The sequence below is a fragment of the Coenobita brevimanus genome, chromosome 110, assembly GCF_032717465.1.
Source record: "Coenobita brevimanus isolate Jiangsu-jjx chromosome 110, ASM3271746v2, whole genome shotgun sequence".
NCBI lineage: Eukaryota > Metazoa > Arthropoda > Malacostraca > Decapoda > Coenobitidae > Coenobita > Coenobita brevimanus.
In genome coordinates, this window is record NC_137063.1 from 23928888 (window position 1) to 23938194 (window position 9307).

Genomic DNA, 9307 nt, shown 5'->3' on the forward strand with positions numbered 1-9307 from the left:
ATCGATTGTGGAAAATACATAATTTTCCTGTCCAATATTCTGTAGAACGTCGCTTAACAATGGTGTTATGTTGGGTGTTTTTAGTCCGACCTCTCGTCCTAAGAACACCAGCGACTGAGCGGGGTCCTCTTTCCGGACGGAAGTAAAGCACCCACAAAGGAACAGGACATAAAAACCAGGCAGGACACCTTAACACATCTATTGTCTTAATTCCTACACCGTTACAATATAAAACAGAGAGGTACTGTACTGGATATGCTTTAGACAGGGACACAGAGTTAGCGTTTAATACAAATGTTTATAGTTACACTTAGGACATAGTATTCTTCACTTACACTTGGATAATACTTTAAATTATCGTGATACCCGTATTCTGTTTATAGGCAGAATTGATATTTAATATATTAAGTCTGATGCACTATGTTGGGTCTGGTTAGTATTTGGATGGGTGACCGCCTGGGAACACCAGATGCTGTTGGCATCCCTACGTGTCAAGTGAGGTTGGTGGAGGATTAGCGCCCCTCCCTGTAAAACAATTAACTCTAAGCCCTTGGCCACCCCGTCTGGGATACATGGCGTCTGGCAATGATGATGATGATGATGATGATGATGCACTAGGCGTGGACAGGGCCAAGAGTTAGGGGAGTGAATATTACTATAAATGGATAGGGTGTGGGTCGCGACACTCGATGAAGTCACTTAGTTGCGGTAACACTTATTCACAGGTTTTTGATTCTCCTGCGCACCCTGGTCTTGGCCCGTGATTTCTATAAGTTCTTTTGTTTAGAATTAAGGATGTTTTCTATTCTGCTGGGTATCGGGCCTTAGTGTGTTATGGGTAACTTTGTCACTTGTATTATTCTGGCCCTCACTTTGTCACTTGTCACTATTATATTCCCGTCTCGACAGTTCACGACACAAGAGGCATTGACATCACTATATACCCATGTTTCCTGGGTATAATCTGCTGCGGTGCCTGGGCGTGAGGGGAGGCCCTATGGAGAGCCTTCCTGAAGGGGGCAACGCACTGCCCGCGGGAGCGTCATGGCCCTGGTCTCAGTCGTCGGTGGAGTGCAGGGAGGCCCTCCTGTCTGGGGGCCTTGACCTGGGAGGAGGCCCTATTACTGGAGCCTCGTCGGCGGGGTTCAGGGAGGCCCTCCGGTCTGGGGGCCTCGACCTGAGTGGTGGCCCTTGGGACTAGGGCCAAACAGCTGTAGGAGGCAGGCCTGTCGCCTCTGGCTTCGAGGGGAGAGAGAGCCTGGGTTGCTCGGGCCTGGGGGCTGCTGGTCAGGCCTGGGGGTCCTGGGGCTGCGGTCGCCTGTAGGGGGAAGCGCCGACAGGGGTGAGCTGCGGCGCCTTCTCCTTCGGGTGTCCGGCAGGGGCAGCGACCTCCCAGGGGTAGGTGGTATGGCCTGGATCGGGCCACGCCACCACTCCGGCAGCACCTCCTGGGAAAGACTCCTGTAAGGGAACAAAAGGCGTCCCACGCAGCCGAGAGGAAAGGGGTCAGCTGCGCAAGGGACTTCCTGCTTCGGGAGGGCCTTCAGAATCACGAATGAAGGGCATACAGTGGCTGCTCCTTCCCCGTCACGTACAGTGGGCATGAGTGTGGTTTCGTGACTCCTAGGGCCTGCAGCTGAAGGGCGTACAGTGGCCGCTCCTTCCCCCGTACGTACAGTGGCCATGCTGGTGGTGCTGCTCCTGAAGGAGGAAAAGACAGGAGAGGGGTGCACGGAGGCCGCGCCCTCTCTGGTACGTACAGAGACCATAGCCATGGGTCTGTCTACCCTGGTACGTACAGTGGCCATAGCCGTGGGCCTGCCCGCCCTTCGGGAAGCAACTGAAGGGTGTACAGTTGCCGCTCCTTCCCCATCACGTACAGTGGCCGTGAACGCGGTGTTGCTCCCATAGAAGGGAAAGACAGGAGAGGGATGCACGGAGGCCGCGCCCTCTCCGGTATGTACAGAGGCCATAGCCATGGGTCTATCTACCCTGGTATGTACTATGGCCGTAGCCGTGGGCCTGCCTACCCTTCAGGAAGTAACTGAAGGGCATACAGTGGCCGCTCCTTCCCCCTCACGTACAGTGGCCGTGAGTGCAGTGTTACTCCCGTCTCTGCCAGTTGGGGCACGTTTAATAACTAACGGCCCGAGGCTGTCCCCAGAGGTGGCTGTGACCGAAGGGCGTTCAGTGGCCGCTCCGTCCCCCTCACATACAGTGGCCGTGATGGCGGTGTCACAGGGGGCAAACAACTGAAGGGCGTACAGCGGCCGCTCCTTCCCCAGCACGTACAGTGGCCGTACCACGGTGTTGCCTGGGACTGACTCTGGATCAGTCCCACCCCGAACCTGGCGAAGGCCGCCCCGCTCGCAGGGTCATTGTCTCTTCCCGCTTACTTGGTGTTGGGACAGTTGCGGGGAAGAGGGACTCAGGACAGGAGTGTCCCAGTGACCCTTTTGTTCCGGGTCAATAGCCCCGCCGTGGTGTCCTTCTGGGGTGGCGGTGTGGTAGTGGCATGGTGGTGGGGTGGGGGGTGGTGGGGTGGGTGGTCCGGCGGCGGCGGGTAGTTTAAATGGCATGGGAAATCGGTTTGGGATTGTGTGATTGTTTAGTTTATGGTAATCTACTACTGCATGCATTTCTCCATTTCGTTTGGGCACGAAGAATAATGGGGCATTCCACGGGGAGACTGAAGGTTCAATAATTCCAAGTTTTAACATTTCATCGACATACTGATTTGCAAGTGTGGGTTGAGATTGTGGGATGCGGTAAGCTGGTACGAAAATTGGTGGTGTTTCTGGGTGCACATAAATCTTGTGATTAGGTTAGTACACCCTAACTGTTTTCCAGGTAAAGCTACGGTGTCCCTGTGTGTTTCCAGCAGGGTTATCAAATTATTTTCTTCATCAAATTCACCTGAGTAAATTAAATTCTCTTTTATGTTTTCTTTATCTGTAGATTTTATCTCACTTGTCACTCCAACTATAACTATTTCCTTCACAGGGGCGGGACATTTTTCAATATTAACTATGCATGCCTGTGTCTAGAAATAAGGAAACGTTTTGATCCTCACATACAGCTGGTATCAAGATACACTCAATTCCCAACATGCCTCCTATGTGAATTTTAGACTTGCTTTTCTTTACGTTTGTTCATTTTTTGTCATGACTTGGTCTTCCCCCGATTTGAACATAGTCACAATTTTTTCTACTGTTTTACAGTTACTGGTCCAGTGCCCTTGGCATCTATGATGCCTACAGTAGGGACCAAATCCTTGTGTCTTTTGTCTATCCTCTTTTGTTTTGATAAAGCATTAATTCCTTGTGTGTCCTGGTTTTGCACAATAATGACATAGAATGGACCTATCTCTTGACTGTGATCTACGAGGTGACTTCCCATACGTAGTGTTGTTTGTGGTGCGAGATCTGCTCGGGCTGCGCGAAAACTTATGAAACTGCCTGTAGCCTGGTGTTTGTGATCGAACCCTCGACACGTTTAGTTGTTTGCTCTGCCTGCTTTCGGGTTGCGATCGATTTTGTTCTCTGTTTGGGGTCGTTGTAGATGTTTTCACAGCTGATACTGTCTCAGGTACTCTCATTCTACTAGAATGTGCGTGTGTGATGATCATCCCTGCTTTACTGCACTGCATCTCTACCTCGTTCATTAAGTCTAGTAAGCACATGCCTGGGGTGTACGCGATCGTCTTGGCGATCTTAAGGGTCCTATCAGGTAATTTACACAAGGCAGCTACATAACCAATGATGTCCACGACGAGGTCTGGGGACATCTTTCCATCATCTGTTATCCAGTTTGAGTTTTCCAAAGTAGCTAATAATGTTCTTTTGATTGTGGAGACATCAGCAGTTATTTCACTGAGCACATGGTTTGTAGTGTGCTCCCTTACAAGATCTACAATCTTATGTAATTCTGGAATTATACCTGGCAAGAATTTCATACCTCCAGAAAATTTCTTCAAAAATTCAGTTTTAAATTCATCATATGTCTTAGCCTTGAGGAGCTTATCTGACCTTAGTAAATTGCGTGCTGGACATCTTTCCTGGCTTATGCAAGATGAAAAAATGGCAATTTTCTCTCGTTCATCTAGTATGTGTCTTTTGATAAAGATTTGTTCGCACTGACTGACCAATGAAATGACGTCAATACTATCTTTTTCTGTGCCAGAGAATTTTGGGGCAGTTTTATCTTTATGGTAAACATAAACATGAGGTGGGGATGTTTGATCGACGGTATTTGTTGCGTTATTCATTTTCACTGTTTGCTCTGTTAATTTAACTTGGACTTGTTTATCGCTGTGTGAGGGAATAGTGGAATAGGTTCGGCACGAATGGTGAACGCTGTTAAGTATATTGTCATATGTGTGCAAGTCAGAGACAAAGTCCTCACTTGCTATATCAGAGGGGGTTTCCCACTCATCATCTAGAACTGACGTATTTGTTTTTTGATCTTTAGTTTGTGTTGAGTTTTGCACAATGGGTGTGTTGCCTTGGTGCTCTCCTAATTGTGGATCCGCTGTGGGCGCTCCTTGTTTATCATCTGGTATTAACGTGGGTGGTGGCGAAAATATCCCTGTCATTAAGGTATGGTGTTATGAAATACGCCTTTTGTTTATGTCCTAACTAAATAGATGAGTAAATGAGTTGTAATAAATGATAGATAGTGAGTGTATAAATGTATATATAAAAATAAGTAAAGGAGTTGAATATACCTAATTTTAGCACTGAGAAGAAATGAGTACTAAGTATAATTACACCCACTTGATACAGATCGGAGAGGCGTGTCGATGCAACTGTCGATCTCGGAAGAAAAATGCAGGGTTGAGTGAAGATCTCTTGATAATTCTAGGGCTGTGTTGATGGACGATATTACTCAGGAAATTCCATGGCCTGGTGCATGTAGTGATTAACAGTTGTAGTCACAGGCAAACCTCATCATAGAATGTCGAATTTCCAACTCAATACTGTGGAAATAAATGAGTATGAATAGTTAAGACCACTAATGCCTTCGACGGAAGTTAAGACCACTAATGCCTTCGACGCACTACGGGAAGAATGTGAAGGGAAGGCAGAGAGGGAAGTAGAGGAGAAGGACGGTGAGAGAACTTCCAGTACAGGTAAGTATAAACAGAACAAGAAAGGTAAGAAAAATGTTGCTGTTGTTGGAGACTCCCAGGTGAGATATCTGAACAGGGCCATGTATACTCCACTCGCTAAACATATGTGTCTTCCAGGGGCCAGGGTGGCTAATGTGACAGAAAAAATTTCAAATATCGTAAAGGATAGTGGTGATAAACCCACTGTGTGCCTCAGTGTAGGAGGCAATGATATTAGTAGCCGTAAGAGTGAGGTACTGTGGCAAAGATACAAGGTGATGTTAGAAAAGGTTAGGGAGAGGGGAGGAACCCCTGTAGTGCTTGGCATTTTACCCAGGTGGCGGGTTGGAAGAGAGTGGTTGAGCAGGGCAATAGGGTTTAATTGCCGCCTTGAAAGGTATTGCAAAGATAATGCGATACCTTTCATAGACAGCTGGGACCGGTTTTATGGACGGAGTGCCTTGTATAGTTGGGATGGGACTCATCTTACCAGGCAGGGAGTTACTGTTTTAGCTGGAGTGATAGATAGGGAGTTGGAGCGATTTTTTCGAGGTTGAGAAGTAGGTGTACAGGAAGTTGCAGCAACTACACTCAGAAATCATTATTACCATGTTTGGAGAGATGCATCAATACTTACAAAATTAAGAACAAAAGTTCAACCATTAGTGTAGATACATCCACTCAGGCACCTCAAATTGAGCAGGTGATGACAGATGATAGAACAAGCGATGATAGAAGGGCGATAGGCGATAGTACAAAAAAAATGTTATATTAGTAAAGTAAAGAGTTTCCCAGTTAGTAACAAAATAAATAACAGTGAATGCCAAGGTAAAGGCATAACTACTGGTAATAATCTGAAAGTGTACTACACAAACAGCCGGAGTTTGCGTAATAAAATGGATGAACTGATGGCTTTATTTTGTACAGAGAAAATAGACATTGCCGTTATTAGTGAAACGTGGATGAATACGGACACACGAGAATTTTTAGCAGAATATCAGATAAAAGGCTATAATATTTTTGTGTCAAACCGTCAGGGAAGAAAGGGGGGAGGGTAGCTATTTATGTAAAGGATTCATTAAACTGTTACAATAAAGCAGACATTAAAGTAAATAGGGACACAGAAAGTGTCTGGGTCGAAATTAGTAACAATAGGGAGAAATTAGTCTTAGGAGCAATTTACATATCTCCTAAATTAAGTAGAGCTGATAGTAAATACCTTTGGGAGGAAATTAGGAAAGCATCAGAGTCCAGCTTAGTAATAATTGTAGGGGACCTTAATCTACCAAGGATAGATTGGAGAAATCAGACAGGGGATGCAGAGTCATAGGAATTTCTAGAGGTAGTACAAGATAATTTTCTTTATCAGTATATCAGGGAGCCCACCAGAGGTAATAATATACTAGATTTGGTTTTAGCTAATAAAGAAAATATCATTAATGATATAGAGGTTGGTGGACGACTTGGTAATAGCGATCATGAAGAAATTAAGTTCAAATTTATTTGGGATGTCTGTTCCACTGAAAATACCTCCACCGTTCCTAATTTTCGTCTAGGAGATTTCGATGGCTTAAGAGCTTATTTTCGAACGGTATTCCACAGGGAGATTAGCTATTTGAGGGAATGCCAGGTCAGTGGAGAACCCCAGGTCATAGGTGTGGGGCAGGAAACACGTTGGGATGGCCGTCAGGTGTCTGTGAGGGGGGAGGTGGTAGATAGGAATGTCTACCAGGTGACGGGAATTAACTCAGCTCCAGTACCAAACAGACGTTCGACCAGTGAGAAGTATAACGAGTTAATAAATATAATACACGGAGGCCAAGATAGATATATCCCTTCAAAACCGTTTAGAACGAATAATTCAGAACCAAGATGGTTAAACAACAGATTAAAATCTCTCATAGGCCGAAGGAAAGGAATATATAGAAAAATAAAACGTGGAGAGGAACACTTACGTAACCGATACACGATTTTAAATAGAGAAGTAAAGAGGGAGATAAGAAAAGCAAAGAGAAGTTATGAAAATAAGGTGCTAGTGAATCAAAAGAAAACCCCAAGGGTTTTTATCAAATGTACCGAACGAAAAATAAAGATAGGATAGGACCACTGAGAACAGAGTCAGGTGACATTACCAGTGAAGATAAAGAAATGTGCTCCATCCTAAATAAGTATTTCATATCAGTATTCACCAAGGAAAATCTAGACCTGGTCCCTCAAGCAGCAAATATTTACGATGAGAATACGGAAAATATTCTTAGTAAAATAACCATTAGTAAGGAGGACGTATTGAAAGAAATTAATAAGTTAAAACCTCAAAAATCGCCAGGTCCGGACGATATATATGCAAAAATTATGAAAGAAACCAAAGAAGAACTATGTCAGCCACTTTTAACATTATTTAATGACTCTTTAAGTTCAGGAGAAGTTCCCGAGGCGTGGAAGACCGCAAACGTAGTGCCCATCTTTAAAAAGGGTGATAAATCAGCTGCGTCGAATTATCGTCCGATAAGTCTAACGTCAATAGTAGGAACAATGTTAGAGTCAATTTTGGCAAATAAGATTAGAGAACACTTAGAAAGATTTAATCTTATAAACGAAAGTCAGCACGGATTCAGGCAAGGACGATCCTGCCTCACAAACTTGTTGTCATTCTGCTCGGAGGTCTACGAGGCAGTAGATATCGATAAAGCTTACGATGTTATTTATCTGGACTTTAGTAAAGCTTTTGATAGGGTCCCACTCGATATTTTAGTTAGAAAGGTTCGAGCACACGGTATAGACGGCGATATCTTAAAATGGATAGAATCCTGGCTGAAAGGACGAAAGCAAAGAGTATTAATAAATGGAACTAAGTCGGACTGGGGATTAGTAACTAGCGGTGTACCACAGGGTTCAGTACTCGGTCCCTTATTATTTATCATATATATAAATGATCTAGACTTAGGAGTCAATAGCAGCATCAGCAAATTTGCCGACGATACAAAAATAGGGCGTATCATTAACTCGACTGACAATTGCCATAACTTACAAAAAGACCTCGATACATTGTCCAAATGGTCTAAAACTTGGCAAATGGAATTTAACGTTGAAAAATGTAAAGTACTTAACGTAGGCAAGACCATTGGAGATACTAAATACAGCATAGATAACAAAGAAATTAACAAATCGGAATGCGAAGAGATCTAGGAGTTATGATTAGTAACGACCTTAAACCAAGGCAACAGTGTATTAATGCGAGAAATAAAGCAAATAGGGTCCTAAGATTTATTTCGAGAAGCGTGAGCAATAGATCATTTAAAGTAATACTGAAACTTTATCTAGCATTAGTAAGGCCACATTTAGACTATCCAGTACAATTTTGGTGTCCTTGCTATACTGTAGAATGGATATTAATTCGTTAGAAAATGTACAGAGAAGAATGACAAAAATGATACATGACGTCCGGAACCTGTCATATGAAGACAGACTGAAAAGACTATTCGCTAGAGAGGCGTAGAGTAAGGGGAGACTTAATTGAGGTGTTTAAGTGGATGAAGGGTATAAATAAGGGAGATATCAGCAAGGTACTTAAAGTGAGCATACAGGATAGAACTAGAAATAATGGTTTCAAACTAGAAAAATTCCGTTTCAGTAAGGAAATAGGTAGAAATTGGTTTGGTAATAGAGTAGTAGACGAATGGAATAAGCTACCTAGTAAAGTAGTTGCTGCCTCTTCCATTGAGAGTTTCAAGCATAGGCTAGATAAGCATATGACTAATAAGGGGTGGATATAGAAAAAAGAAAATCTTATAACCAATACTAATCATATTTTTTCCTCAGGTTACACTGTGATAGTCTCTATTCTCCTTTCACACTTTCCTGTAAAATGTCCCCGCCAGTTTTTCTATACGGCGTGGTGTTCTTTCTGACTTTTTCCTGCCGGCTTCAGCTGGAGGGTTTGGAGGGCGGGGGAGAGCTTTCTTCTTTGCTATCCTTATCTCATTCTAGTAGTTCAGTTACTCTTCTAGGAGCTGCCTAGCATGGGCCAACCGGCCTACTGCAGTTATCCTCTCTTCTTATGTTCTTATGTTCTAAGTGCCTGGTGTCTGTCACACGTTGATTGGCGTGGCCTTGTGTCAGCAAACTCGCGTGGTGATGTCGTCTCAGCAGATACACATGGTGACGTCAGCTTCCCACACTGGTAGCTGTGGTGAGTAA